General features: G+C 39.3%; 1 protein-coding gene and 1 non-coding gene across 2 annotated transcripts in view; both read left to right on the top strand.

Moving 5' to 3' along the window:
- RTN1 (reticulon 1) overlaps window positions 1-12,960 on the top strand; it is a 285,610-nt gene that overhangs the window by 197,044 nt on the left and 75,606 nt on the right. The gene's annotated exons all lie outside the window — the stretch shown is intronic.
- Window positions 4,142-4,248, top strand: LOC128595026 (U6 spliceosomal RNA). Its single transcript, XR_008382721.1, has one exon. It is a non-coding gene; the product is annotated as a U6 spliceosomal RNA (small nuclear RNA).

The following is a 12,960-nucleotide window of genomic DNA, read 5'->3' as shown; positions in this document are numbered from 1 at the left end:
AGTAAAATCTCTAATATTGTCAATCAGAAACAATAAAGGAGAAATAACAACAGATACCTCAGAAATTCAAAAAAATCCTCTGTGATTACTACTAAAAACTCTATTCCCAGAAATATGAAGATCTGAAGGAAATGGACCAATATCTGGAAGCACGCCACCTTCCTAGACTCAACCAGAAAGAATTAGAAATCTCGAATAGACCTATATCATCACTGAAATAGCATCAACAATATTAAATCTCCCAAAAAACAAAAGCCCAGGACCAGATGGCTTCACATCCAAATTCTATCAAACCTTTCAAGAGGAACTAGTACCTATATTATACAACCTTTTCCAAAGCATAGAAAAAGAAGGAATACTTCCCAACACATTCTATGAAGCAAATATCACCCTGATCCCCAAACCAGGAAAGGATCCAACAAAGAAAGAAAATTATAGACCCATATTATTAATGAATATCAATGCAAAATATTCAATAAGATCTTAGCAAACAGAATTCAACAACACTTGAAAAAATTATACATTGTGATCAAGTTGGTTTTATTCCAGGATTACAAGGTTGGTTCAACATAGGCAAATCTATAAATATAATACATCACATAAATAAAATAATAAACAAAGACCATATGATTTTCTCAATTGATGTAGAAAAAGGTTTTGATAGTATCCAGCATCCTTTCATGATCAGAACACTTAACAAAATAGGCATAGAAGGAACATTTCTTAAACTGATAGAGGCCATCTACAGCAAATCCACAGCCAATATCCTATTGAATGGAATAAAATTGAAAACATTTCCCCTCAGATCTGGAACTAGACCAGGATGCCCATCATTTCCCCTGCTATTCAACATAGTAATGGACGTCTTAACCATCACAATCAGACAAGAGAAGGTTATCAAGGGTATCCAGATGGGGTCAGAGGAGAGCAAACTCTCACTCTTCACAGATGATATGTTCCTATACCTGGAAAATCCCAGGGACTCAACTACAAAACTCTTAGAAGCGATCAAGGAATACAACAGTGTCTCAGGATATAAAATCAATACTTACAAATCAGTAGCTTTTATATATGCCAACAATAGTCAAGCTGAAAATATAGTCAAGGACTCTATTCCTTATACAGTAGTGCCAAAAGAGATTAAATATCTGGGAATTTACCTAACAAAGAATGTGAAAGATCTCTATAAAGCGAATTATGAAACTCTAAGAAAAGAAATGACTGAAGTTGTTAACAAATGAAAAACCATATCATGCTCATGGCTGGGAAGAATCAACATTATTAAAATGTCCATACTACCCAAAACAATCTACAGATTTAATGCAATCCCTATTAAAGCACCATTGTTGTACCTTAAAAGAGCTTGAAAAAATAGTGTTTCATTTTATATGGAAAAAACCTCTAATAGACAATACATTATTCAGAAATTAAAACAAATCAGGAGGCATTACATTACCAGACTTAGGCTATACTATAAGTCTATAGTGATCAGAACAGCCTGGTATTGGCACATAAACAGAGAGATAGATTTATGGAACAGCAGAGAGAACCAAAAGATGAACCCAGCTACTACTTGTCATTTGATCTTTGATAAGCCTAACGAAAACGTTCAGTGGGGGAAAGACTCCCTATTTAACAAATGGTGTTGGGTGAACTGGCTGGTGACCTGTAAAAGACTGAAACAGGACCTCCACTTTTCACCGTTAACAAAAATTGATTCTCACTGGATAAAAGATTTAAACTTAAGGCATGAAACTACAAAAAGAAGTGAGTACAGGGAAAAAACTTGAAGAAATTGACCTGGGAGAGTATTTTATGAGGAGGACTCCCCTGGAAATTCAAGCAACACCAAAAATACATTACTGGGATCTGATTAAACTAAAAAGCTTCTACATGGCCAAGAGCATTATTTTTCCTTAATATATCAATATTAATATCACAGGGGAGAGTGAAATGGGAACTGTAGGTGATTTTAGAGGAAGAGTAAGTGCTTTTGTCCATAGCCTGGACCAAAGTACCTCTGGGCTCTGGGAGAAGTGGTGACAAGTTACATGGGAAGGTAAGGGGCAGAATTTCACTGTGAATAAGGGTTATCTTAATTATTTCAAATGAAATCTCTCAGCCCTCAAAATAATAGTTGAAAGGATAGGTGAAAGGTCTGTCCAGGTGGTATCCTGGGTATGGACACTTAAAGTTTCCTCTCCTGTGATGAGTTAATCTTCCCTGGTTAATGTAGATTCCAGAAAGGGGGTCCAAAATCATTGTATTTCTTGTTGATAAACTTCCCCCAGTCAGAAAAGGGAACTTAGAGCCCCTCTCTGTGCTTGGGGCGGGGCAGGAGAAGGTCAAAGAGAGACCTTTGTTCTGAAGCTTATTTCTGAGGCCTGTCAATCTTTGTTCAGTGCCAAAGCTCCATGTTTCAAGGTACCATTTTCTGAGCCTCAACTGAGACTAAAATGAATAAGGCCTTGGTAGGGACATACATGTAAATGAATGAGTGCAGTACAGTGTTATGCTGTGTAGAGCAATGAAAACAGTGCTCCCCCAGCCCTGTCTGTGGTATTGATTTAAGTGTTGATGGTTGAGATGCATGAGTATTCTGATCTCTCTATGCCTGTTTCCTCATGTCTTCAAAAGATCTGGGGCTGGGGGACACAGCAACAGAATAATGATTCCTCTCCCTTTCTTAGGAAAAAAGGCTTGTCTTGAGGTAATGACAGCATGTTTTGACTTACTGGGAAATGAGACACATAAAAAGAATCATTGCTTTAATTTCTTGAGTACCATTATCAGATGCTGTAGTGATAGTGCACAGTAGGAGAGAAGCAACAGCAAGAATGCATTTTCTTCCTATTTCCCTGTTCACACAGTGTATTCTCGGAGTTAGTGGTAACTTTAGAGACTTGTTAGCTCTCTGTACAATTAAATATAAATGCTCACCTCAGTAGAGGCTGATCATGGGGAGCTGCTCAGTTGGGAGTGAGAAGACAGCAACTCTACCCTCTACGTCTGCATAGAATCCCCTGCCCTCATTCTTGAGAGCCCGTGTCAGCCTGCATGGAAGCAAGTTAAAATTGGGTTGGGGGAATAGGATGAGACTGTTGAATGTCATGTATCCCCTCTACTTTCAGGGGTGCTTTTAATAAGGCACTTCTGGCCAGAAAAGGAGAGATTTGGGCCCATTATATTTCCCTTACCGTTTATAAAATTTTCATGTGATACGCATCACTTTTCAGAGCCAGGAAAGTATTTGTTGGGGGTAACTAAAAGCTGCAATGGCAGTTTTCTGCTGAGTGTTTATAATGATGATCCAGCTCTCTGATTCCCCACTTCTCCCTTCCCCCAACTCAGTATGCTTGGTTGGCATCAAAATGGTGTGTCTGTGGCATGGGGCACGGCCTTTGTGAGTGGTGGTTTTTCCTCCTGATCACATGTTGGGGTAAAATCAGCAGGAACAGCAAGTCAGTTCCAGGCCAGCACTGGCTCTCCCAATCCGGGGAGAAGTGGTTCTTACCGCCACTTTCATAGCCTTCTCTCCTCTCCTCTGGCCTCGTGGCTGGCACTTTGATTATTTCTCAAATTTTCTTTTACTTCTGTACTGTCTGCACAAGGCAATGCTGAATTCAAAAAAGTAAGAGCCCAACTATCACTTTTTTCTAAGGCACGGACACCTTGTTAATGCAAATGGGGACAGTGTGTAGGTTTTAGTGCTCTGGGCCTTTGAAGTACTGAGAGCTCCCTCTTTTGGGTGCCAGCAGGGCTTCAGAGCTCTGAGCATTTGTCTGCCCTTCTCCTCCTGACAGACTATATCATCTCTACTGCTTTTTCATTCATCCTTACAAAGACCTAAGGAGAAGTTTGCCAAGAGTGAACACTGTTAAAATGGGATTTCTGAGCAGTGCTGCATAATCTTCTCAGTAGATCTTTGAACCTTGCAGAGATTTGACTATTCTTGGAAATAGTGTAATAGTTAGAATTCAAGAAATCTTGTGCTGGGATCATGTGTCCTTAGGGTTCCTGAAATTGTACAAATATTTCATGGGAGCATTTTGCTAGGCCAAGACTTTATTGCTTTCATTAGAGACTCTGTAGGACAGATCTGTGACTCAAAAGAAAATGTTCTAATAAAAAAAGGGAAGACGTGCTCGCTTCGGCAGCACATATACTAAAATTGCAATGATACAGAGAAGATTAGCATGGCCCCTGCGCAAGGATGACACGCAAATTCATGAAGCGTTCCATATATAAAAAAAAAAGGGAAGACACCAGACTATATAATTTCCCTGTATTTCCATGCTGTTTGAAAACCTGAATCTGTGATTTTCTTCAGTATTAACCTCTTCCCCCCAGAAGGTAGAAGAATATGACATGATCATCGTTGTTTTTCTAGCACTTCAAACTCAGTGGACTAGAAGCCCTGATGACAAGGCCTCAGCCTGGATCACCAGTGTTTGCAGTACATCTCCAAGAGGGCACCATTTTAAATAATGGCAGGCATATGAGTGCTACCTGACAATAGCGATTTGGTTAAATCATTAAACACGGATGACTGGCTAGTTTGCTTATGCAATACATGTTCATTGTCACATCTGCCATGTTGGGCACTGTTTGAGGCATGTGAGATGCTTCGGTGACCAAAAATTTCTGTCCTCATGGAATTTACATTCTTATGGGTAGAGAAAGACAAAAGCAGTAAACATAATGTAAATTATATAGTATCCTAGAAAGTGATATGACTCTAGGGATAAAAAGAACAAGCTGGAGAAGGTTGGAGGGATCAGGAATGTGGTGGAGGGAGGAGCAGGTCAGACATTAAATGGGGTGGTAGGGGATCGAGAACTCCTTGAGAAAGTGAGAGTAGACCGAAGATTTAAGGAAAGTGAGGCTGGTGTCATGGCCCACACCTGTAATCCTGGCACTCTGAGAGGTCAAGATGGGCAGATCACTTGAGCTCAGGAGTTTGAAACCAGCCTGAGTAAGAGTGAGATAGGGTCTCACTAATTTTCTACTAAAAGTAAAAAAAACTAGCTGGGTATTATGGTGGGTGCCTATAGTCCCTATTACTTGGGAGGCTGAGGCAAGAGGATCACTTGAGCCCAAGAGTTTGAGGTTTGTTGTGAGTTATGACACCATGGCACTCTAGCCTGGGCAACAGAGTGAGACTCTATCTCAAAAAATAAAAACAAACAAGCAAGAAAATATTTAAGAAGGCGAAGAATGTAGCCAAGTGGATATCTGGTGGAAGGATGGCTGTAGTGAGGACCCAGGGTGGGAATTGTCTGATGTGTTCACAGAACTGCAGGGAGGACAGCAAGGTGACAGAGGGTAATGGCCACAGGCAAGTAAGCAGAGGAGGGACATGCTCTGACTTAAAGAGCTTGCTCTGCTCGCTGCATAAGGATTAGGCTGTCGAGGGGCCAGGCTAGAAGGAAGACCTGTCAGGAGGTTCCGAAAACCGAAGTGGAAGATGATGGTAGACCAGGGCAGTAGTTGTGGAAATAGTGAAAATTGGTCCAATTTTGGAAACATTTTGAAGATTTCCTGATCAACTGGATGTTGGGCAGGAGAAGAGATAGGGATGGCTCCATAGGTTTTCATTTTAGCAGCCCCAGAAAAGGATGGTTAGAGCCTCAAGACTGAATGAAAAAACAAGGGAGTGAGCAAACGTAGAAAAGTAAAGAGAACCCAGGACTGAGAGTGGCAAAAATTTCACATGTCAACATGTATTAGAATGGATTTTGAAAATTTCAGCCAAATAAGCAAGCCTCAGATGAGTAGCTCAGGAAAACACTTATCTTCCCTTATTTGGGCTAGAAGTAGGGCGTCAAATTCGAAGAGGGAGCAAACTTGCTACTTTGTCCGGCATCTCCCACAGGTCCTCCATGCACAGCTTGCCCAGGCAGCACAGCACCCTGGATTTTCTTATGGATTAATCAGTGCTTTATCAAAAAACAGTATTTATAACCTCCATTGTTAATTATTTTCTACAATCTGTTAATAAATTGTATGGTTAGTGACTCGGAATCTCACTTCTGAATATAATTTAAACGAAAAAAAGAGGAACATTGTATTTTTCTTGAAAGCAATTTTGGAGAACATTTATTCCAATTCAATAATTTTACGGTTAGGGTTAGTGAGGCACAGATGACTACAAAGTTGGACAGTTAAGTTTGTGAACTCATCCTAGAAAAAGTGCTACACACCTCATGGCTGAGTATCACTATGGTCACCTTCAAGGCACTCCCCTTGGGAAGCTATGCACTGATGCTGGTGTCTAGTCCACACTTCAAAGCAATTATGGAACTATTTTTCTGGAATAGCCATCAGAGCTGTTGTCGTACGAGGTCTGACAATTAAGTTCACAAACTCATCCTCAAAAAAGTGTACATCCCTTGTTACTGATATTCACTATAGTCACCAGATGGCTGAGGGGAGTTCTTTGAAGGTGATCAATTCAGCAATGAAGAATAGCACTTTTTCTAAGATGAGTTAGCAAACTTAATTATCAGGCCTCATAGCATGTTTTCAAGGTTCATCCATTTTGTAGCTTGTATCAGTATTTCATTTCTTTCTGTATGGCCAGATAATGTTCCATCATATGGACATATCAAATTTTATTTATCATTCATCATTTCATGCACATTTGAGTTATTTCCACTTTTTGACTGTCATGAATAATGTTACTATGAGCATTCATGTACAGACTTTTATGGGGACACATACTTTCAATTTTCTTGGGTATATACCTAGGAGTGGACTTGCCAGGTAATGAGGTAACTCTGCATTTAACATTTTGAGGAACCACCAACTTGTACTTTTTTGAAGTAGCCATCCCACTGCATTCCCATAGCAGTGTATGAGGATTCCGTTTCTTCAAATCCTCCTTTCATTCAGCATCCTAATGGTTTTGATTTGTGTGATGGCTGATAGTATTGAGCATCTTATTATGTGTTTATCACCCATTTATATATCTTCTTTGTAGACATGTTATTCAAATCATTTATCCATTTTAAATTGGGTTGATTTTCTTTTTCCTGTTGAGCTCTAAGAGTTCTTTGTATGCTCTGGATACAAGCTTCTTATGAGATATGTGATTTGCAAATATTTTCTGTTATTTTGTAGATTGTGTTTTCACCTTCTTGATGGTGTCCTTCAATAAACAAAACTTTTTAGTTTTTATGCACTATTTGTGTCCTTTGTTTTTGCTGCTTATATTTTGGTGTCATATCTAAGAAGCCGTCGTCTAATCTGAGGCAATATAGATTCATTCCTATGTTTTCTTCTAAGAGCTTTATAGTTCTAGCTCTCAGCTTCAGGTCTTGATTTGTTTTAAGTTAACTTTTTCTATGAGGGCATATGAGATATGAATTTAACTTCATTCTATTGAATGTGGATATCTGCTTGTCATAGCACTATTTGTTAAAAAGACTACTTTTTTCCCTATCATATTGTCTTGTCATGCTGAATAGGAACTACTTGATCATAAATGTAAGAGTTAATTTCTAGACAATCCATTTTGTTCTATTGATTTGTATGTCCAGTATTGTGCTACTATCACACTGTCTTGATTACTGTAGTTTCGTAATAAGCGAAATCTGGAAATTTGAGTCCTCTAGTTTCATTAATTCTATCTCAATATTATTTTAGCTATTCTGGGTTCCTTTCATTTCTATATGAATTTTAGAATAAGCTCATCAACTTCTGAGAAACAGCTAGCTTATGTCTTGATAGGCATTAGAGGAATGGCACTTAGCCTGTAGTTTGGAGTATTTTTTTTTTTTTTTTTTTTGTAGAGACAGAGTCTCACTGTACCGCCCTCAGGTAGAGTGCCGTGGCGTCACACGGCTCACAGCAACCTCTAACTCTTGGGCTTACACGATTCTTTTGCCTCAGCCTCCCAAGCAGCCCGCCACAACGCCCGGCTATTTTTTTTTTTGGTTGCAGTTCGGCCGGGGCTGGGTTTGAACCCGCCACCCTCGGCATATGGGGCCGGTGCCCTACTCACTGAGCCACAGGCGCTGCCCTAGTTTGGAGTATTTTAACAATATTCTCTTCAAATCCATGAACATGGGATAGCTTTCCATTTATTTAGACCTTAATTTCTTATAACGGTGTTTTGTAGTTGTCATAGTACAAGTCTTGCACTTCTATTAACTTTATTCATGATTATTTTTATTCTTTTTGATGTTATCATGGCTATATAACATGCCATGTTTGTTTTTTTCGTTTTTTTTTTTTTTCGTTTGTTTGCTTGTTTGTTTTAAAAGACAAACTCGCACTCTGTCACTGTCACTCAGGGTGGAGTGCAGTGGCCTAACCATAGCTAACTGTAACCTCAAGCTCCCTCCTGGGCTCAAGCAATTCTCTCACTCATCCTCCCAACTAGCTGGGACTATAGGTGTGTGTTACCATGCCCAACTAGTTCTTAATTTTTTTTTTTTTTTGTAGAGACAGGGTCTTGCTATATCTCACAAGCTGATCTCAAACTCCTGGCCTTTAGTGATCATTCTATCTTGGCCTTCCAAAGTGCTGGGATTACAGGTGTGAACCATGGCACCTGGCCACCACCTGTTTTTAAAATATGGGGGCTTGAGGGTATGCAGCTGCACACATTTGCTTACAAACTGTCTTTGATTTGCTTTGTGCTATAAGGGTATGTCTGAGTCATTGCACCTGAGAACATATGATCCATAAAGCCTACAAATAGTTACTCTTTGGCTCTTGACAGAGTTCACTGATCTCTGTTGTAGAACACACTTTGCAAAAAAAAAAAAAAAAAAAAAAGCTGATTCTTTCCCTCTTCTTCTTCTTCAGAGAAGCTGTGTGGTAAGGTGGAGGGAGAAATAAGTGTTATTTTATTTCATGTTAAGAGGTATAAGTAAGATTGGATAGGATGAGTTTTGGAGTTAATGAGACCTGAGTTCAAATTCTGCACCATCACTTTCTGTCTGACATCTCTGAAATTCTGTTTTTCCTACTTGAAATTTTGTTTTCCTTGTCTTATGAGGGAAGAAAGTGACTTTCTAATGTCATATGTAAAAGCCAACAGTAGAACTGACCCCAGAACTTAAAACTTCTACCTTTTTGTCTGCTGCCATTTTTACCATTTGAACGTTAAATCTCTGACCAGGAGTCACAATCTAAAAATTGCTTCTTTCTCATCCCCCACACTAAATTCTTTAACATCAACTTGCTAGATTTATCATTTATCTATACTATTTTCTTCTTTTTCATAAAAGTTTGAGTTCAGAAAAATATGTTCATTGCTCAATATTAGGTGGAACAACTTACGTTTTCTTTTATTTGCTGCTTAAGAAAAAGAGAAGTTATCTCTATCTCATAGCAAATGTATTCTGGTTTGACCAGCAGATTTGCAGGACACATTTGTATAGTCTATGATGAGACAGAATAATGCAGCGGTTCCAGCCATCAACATTACTGCCAACAGGCTTCCAGCTCAAACAGATTTAAATTGCTTCTTCTTGCTTCATATTTGACTCTATACCAGAAGAATGATGGATAGACCAAAAAAGAATCAAAATAGAGACTCTCCCACTGTAAATAATGTTAGCCAAAGTGAGACTCTACCTTGACTTGGTGCCTATAGCTCAGTGAGTGGGGCGCCAGCCACATACACCAAGGCTGGTGGGTTCGAGCCCAGCCCGGGCCTGCTAAACAACAATGACAACTCCAACCCCAAAATATCTGGGTGTGTGGTGGGAACCTGTAGTCCCAGTTACTTGGGAGGCTGAGGCAAGAGAATTGTTTAGGCCCAAGAGTCTGAGGTTGCTGTGGGCTGTGACGCTACAACACTCTACTGAGGGCAACATAATGTGACTTTATCTCAAAAAAAAAAAAAAAAAAGTGAGACTCTACCACTATATCATACTAGCCAAAGTGAGACTCTACTACTATACATGTTAGCCAAAGTGAGACTCTACCACCATAAATAGTGTTAGCCAAAGGGCGAGTCTGTCACCATAAGTAATGTTACCCAAACCTAAACTCAGGGGTAAGCAGAGACTACTTCACAATGTTGTAGCAATTACATTCTTTCAGAATGGGCAGGCAGTTCCATATTTTTCCAGATCTCATGTTTTCTTGCTCTTTTACCCTTGAGAGTAGTTATGAAGCTCTTACTAATGTTCCTAATAAATATTTAGGGTTTAGGGGTAAAAATCATGAAAAGTTGCTTCTTGGTGACCCATCCTTAATTCATCCAAAGCCCTGCTTTGTGAGAGGCCCATCTGTCTTGGAGGAATAGCTCTTGTCCGGTGAGCTCCTCCACTAGCTACATTATAGTAGTTTTCAGCTTCCTCAACCAGTATTTGTGACCTGAGGGTCACACCTTGGTAAAAATTTAGAAGTTTGTTCTAAATTTGCTGACAACAAATGGATTTGTCACAAGGCCTGCTAGCCTTGCCCTCAGGCCCAGGTCATGCATCTGCAGTGAATGACATTTTCCACTTAGTATCTCTACAAGGACAATCAATTCAGCAAGATATTTTGTTCCTTTAAAAATGGAAAAACACAATTATAAAATGGTCTTTCTCCTCTCACAACATCTGAACACATGAAAGAACTTGATCTTCATTAGGTTTGGCTATTGACTTTTTAAACCGTGTCTTGGTCCTGGGAATGATGAGTGAGCTGGGCAGTGAGCCATCTGGAGATACCAAGGCAATTCTCCTGTGGGACAAGTCATTCATTTAGTTGGGAGTGTCTAGGCCATTTAGCAATGATCCTGAAGCTTATAAAAGCAAAGTCATTCTACTGCTACCTTAGCATAAAGGCACATGACCTTATCTATTGCCAGGAAGGTAAACTCAGATATTAAATTGCTGTTGACAATAGCAGAAGTTTAAACTTAACTGAATTGTTGGAAACTTAGCTGAAGGGTTGCTCTGACTTCAACAAAGTCACCAGCTAGATCTATGTAAATCTCTGTGAAAGCCTAGAATGAAATGAGGGCTCTAAAAAAGTAAACATTTCAAAACTTTGTACGTTATGTGTATATGTAATATTTGGGGCCAAATCACATCATTTTAGTGTTTTTCTATAAATGTTCCAGACTTTACAATCTATCAAGTGCTAAGATTTTTCTCTGATATGTGTGTATATATGTACGTACGTGTATGCGTAACTATAACATCAATATATATCAAAATAGTGGTAATGTAGTCAAAGGTAGGTTTAAGGATCAGTAATTAAAGTTAGATAATATTCCTCATAGGAAAACATTAAGAATTGTCCTAATTTGAAATGAATAAAACAGATAATTTGTTGTCACCTATTAAGTCAGGATATTCTTTAGCTTTTTCTAGTTGATAACATACAAACCACAGATTTCAGGGATTTACACAGCGAGACAGTTTGTGTTCTGTACATGTTATCAAGGTTTGACTCGTCTGATGTCTGTTGGGCTCTGCTCATCTTGGCTCAGCCTCGTAATTGTTTTCATTTTTGAGCTCAGACTAAGGGGCAGCCCCTGCCTGGTGCATGCTGTTCTCCTGATGCAAGGATTTCCCCCCCGAGCCACACAGTCAGGTTTAAGTTTCTGCTTTCAGGTGGCAAATGAATGCTGTGTTCCCTCATATCCCATTAGCTAAAGCGAGTGACATTGCCAAGCCCAAAGCCAAAGGATGGGTAAGCAGGAGGACGGAAAGAAGGGAGCAGGTGGGAACAGATAATTCCACGGTCAGTATTAGAACGTTGTCAGACTCCTTGGCTTTCTGGCACTCGCCTACATTACTTCAAAAAATAAATGATATTCTCTAATGAAAATGACTCAACTAAAAATAAAAACCTTTTAGTTCAGTGTGCATTGGGGAGATTTGTGAGGCTTTAACTTGCACACATATAGTGCTACACTTGAAATCCTAAAGAAACAACATCACTGCAGTCAGATTGTTCTTGGTCATTTATGTTCCTCCACTGTTCCCGGGATGGCAAAGCTGAACCCTTCTCATGCGCCTGTAGGGAAAAACTGAGGCAACTTCTGTGAACCATCCCAAGGTGTTACATCCCGTTTCAGTAGAGACTCAAACTGAATAACGTCCGTGTTGCCAAAAACAAGTAACGATGGACGTAACCCAAGAAATCATTTGTGTTTTGAGCATTGTTGGAATACTGTTGATATCTGTGACTTATGTTGACTTTAGGGTTAAATACTTCATCAAAATGTCTAATTTGGGGGAGGCGCCTGTGGCTCAAAGAAGTGGGGCACCAGCCCCATATGCTGGAGGTGGTAGGTTCAAACCCAGCCCTGGCCAAAAAAAAATGTATAATTTGGGAATTTAATAAGTTTAAAAGCCATCATTAGTCGAAAGATCTTTCTGACCATGATGACAACTATCCAGAAAATGTAAAAATATCCCATTTCAAACTAAACTTTTTAATCTTTCAGAGAAGTCTGTGTACCCACAACTACAACAAATACTTCTGAAATATATTCATTCCAAATGAAGGATTAATTCAAGGTCTGGAAAATACGTTGCCAATCAGAGTATTCCATATTATTTAAGACATTTTAAATATGCTGTTGCTATGGCAAGGTTACCAGTTGGTGGAAATTGATTTGGTCAGGTCTTGAGACTTGAGGTACTTCTGATCAATAATGATAAAGATTGATAAAGCCTAAGGGTGAAATAAAAATTAGGTTTGATTATGTTTAATGAATGTGAAGAAACTAAATCTTCTTTTAACCTAGAAGCCTCTGTTTCTGCTTAGGCACATAAATAAAATGTGTGGTCATTGCTAGATGGCAGGAGTTTGTTATGGGTGGTGGGTACAAGGAAGACACTTGTCAAATGCAGAGACGCAAGTTGACCATGTGCTTTATTAGGGTGGCATGCATCGCCATCAGTCAGTGGAAGGCCTCTCATTTTGTGTTATTTTATTTTGCTCATTCTTTCTTCACTTTCAAGCTCCTCCCCTTTGCAGCAACCACTGTAATGGGAT

This window comes from Nycticebus coucang, chromosome 9 (genome assembly GCF_027406575.1).
Source record: "Nycticebus coucang isolate mNycCou1 chromosome 9, mNycCou1.pri, whole genome shotgun sequence".
Classification (NCBI taxonomy): domain Eukaryota; kingdom Metazoa; phylum Chordata; class Mammalia; order Primates; family Lorisidae; genus Nycticebus; species Nycticebus coucang.
Note: the sequence above shows the minus strand (reverse complement) of the source record. Positions and strands in the feature narration are given on the sequence as shown.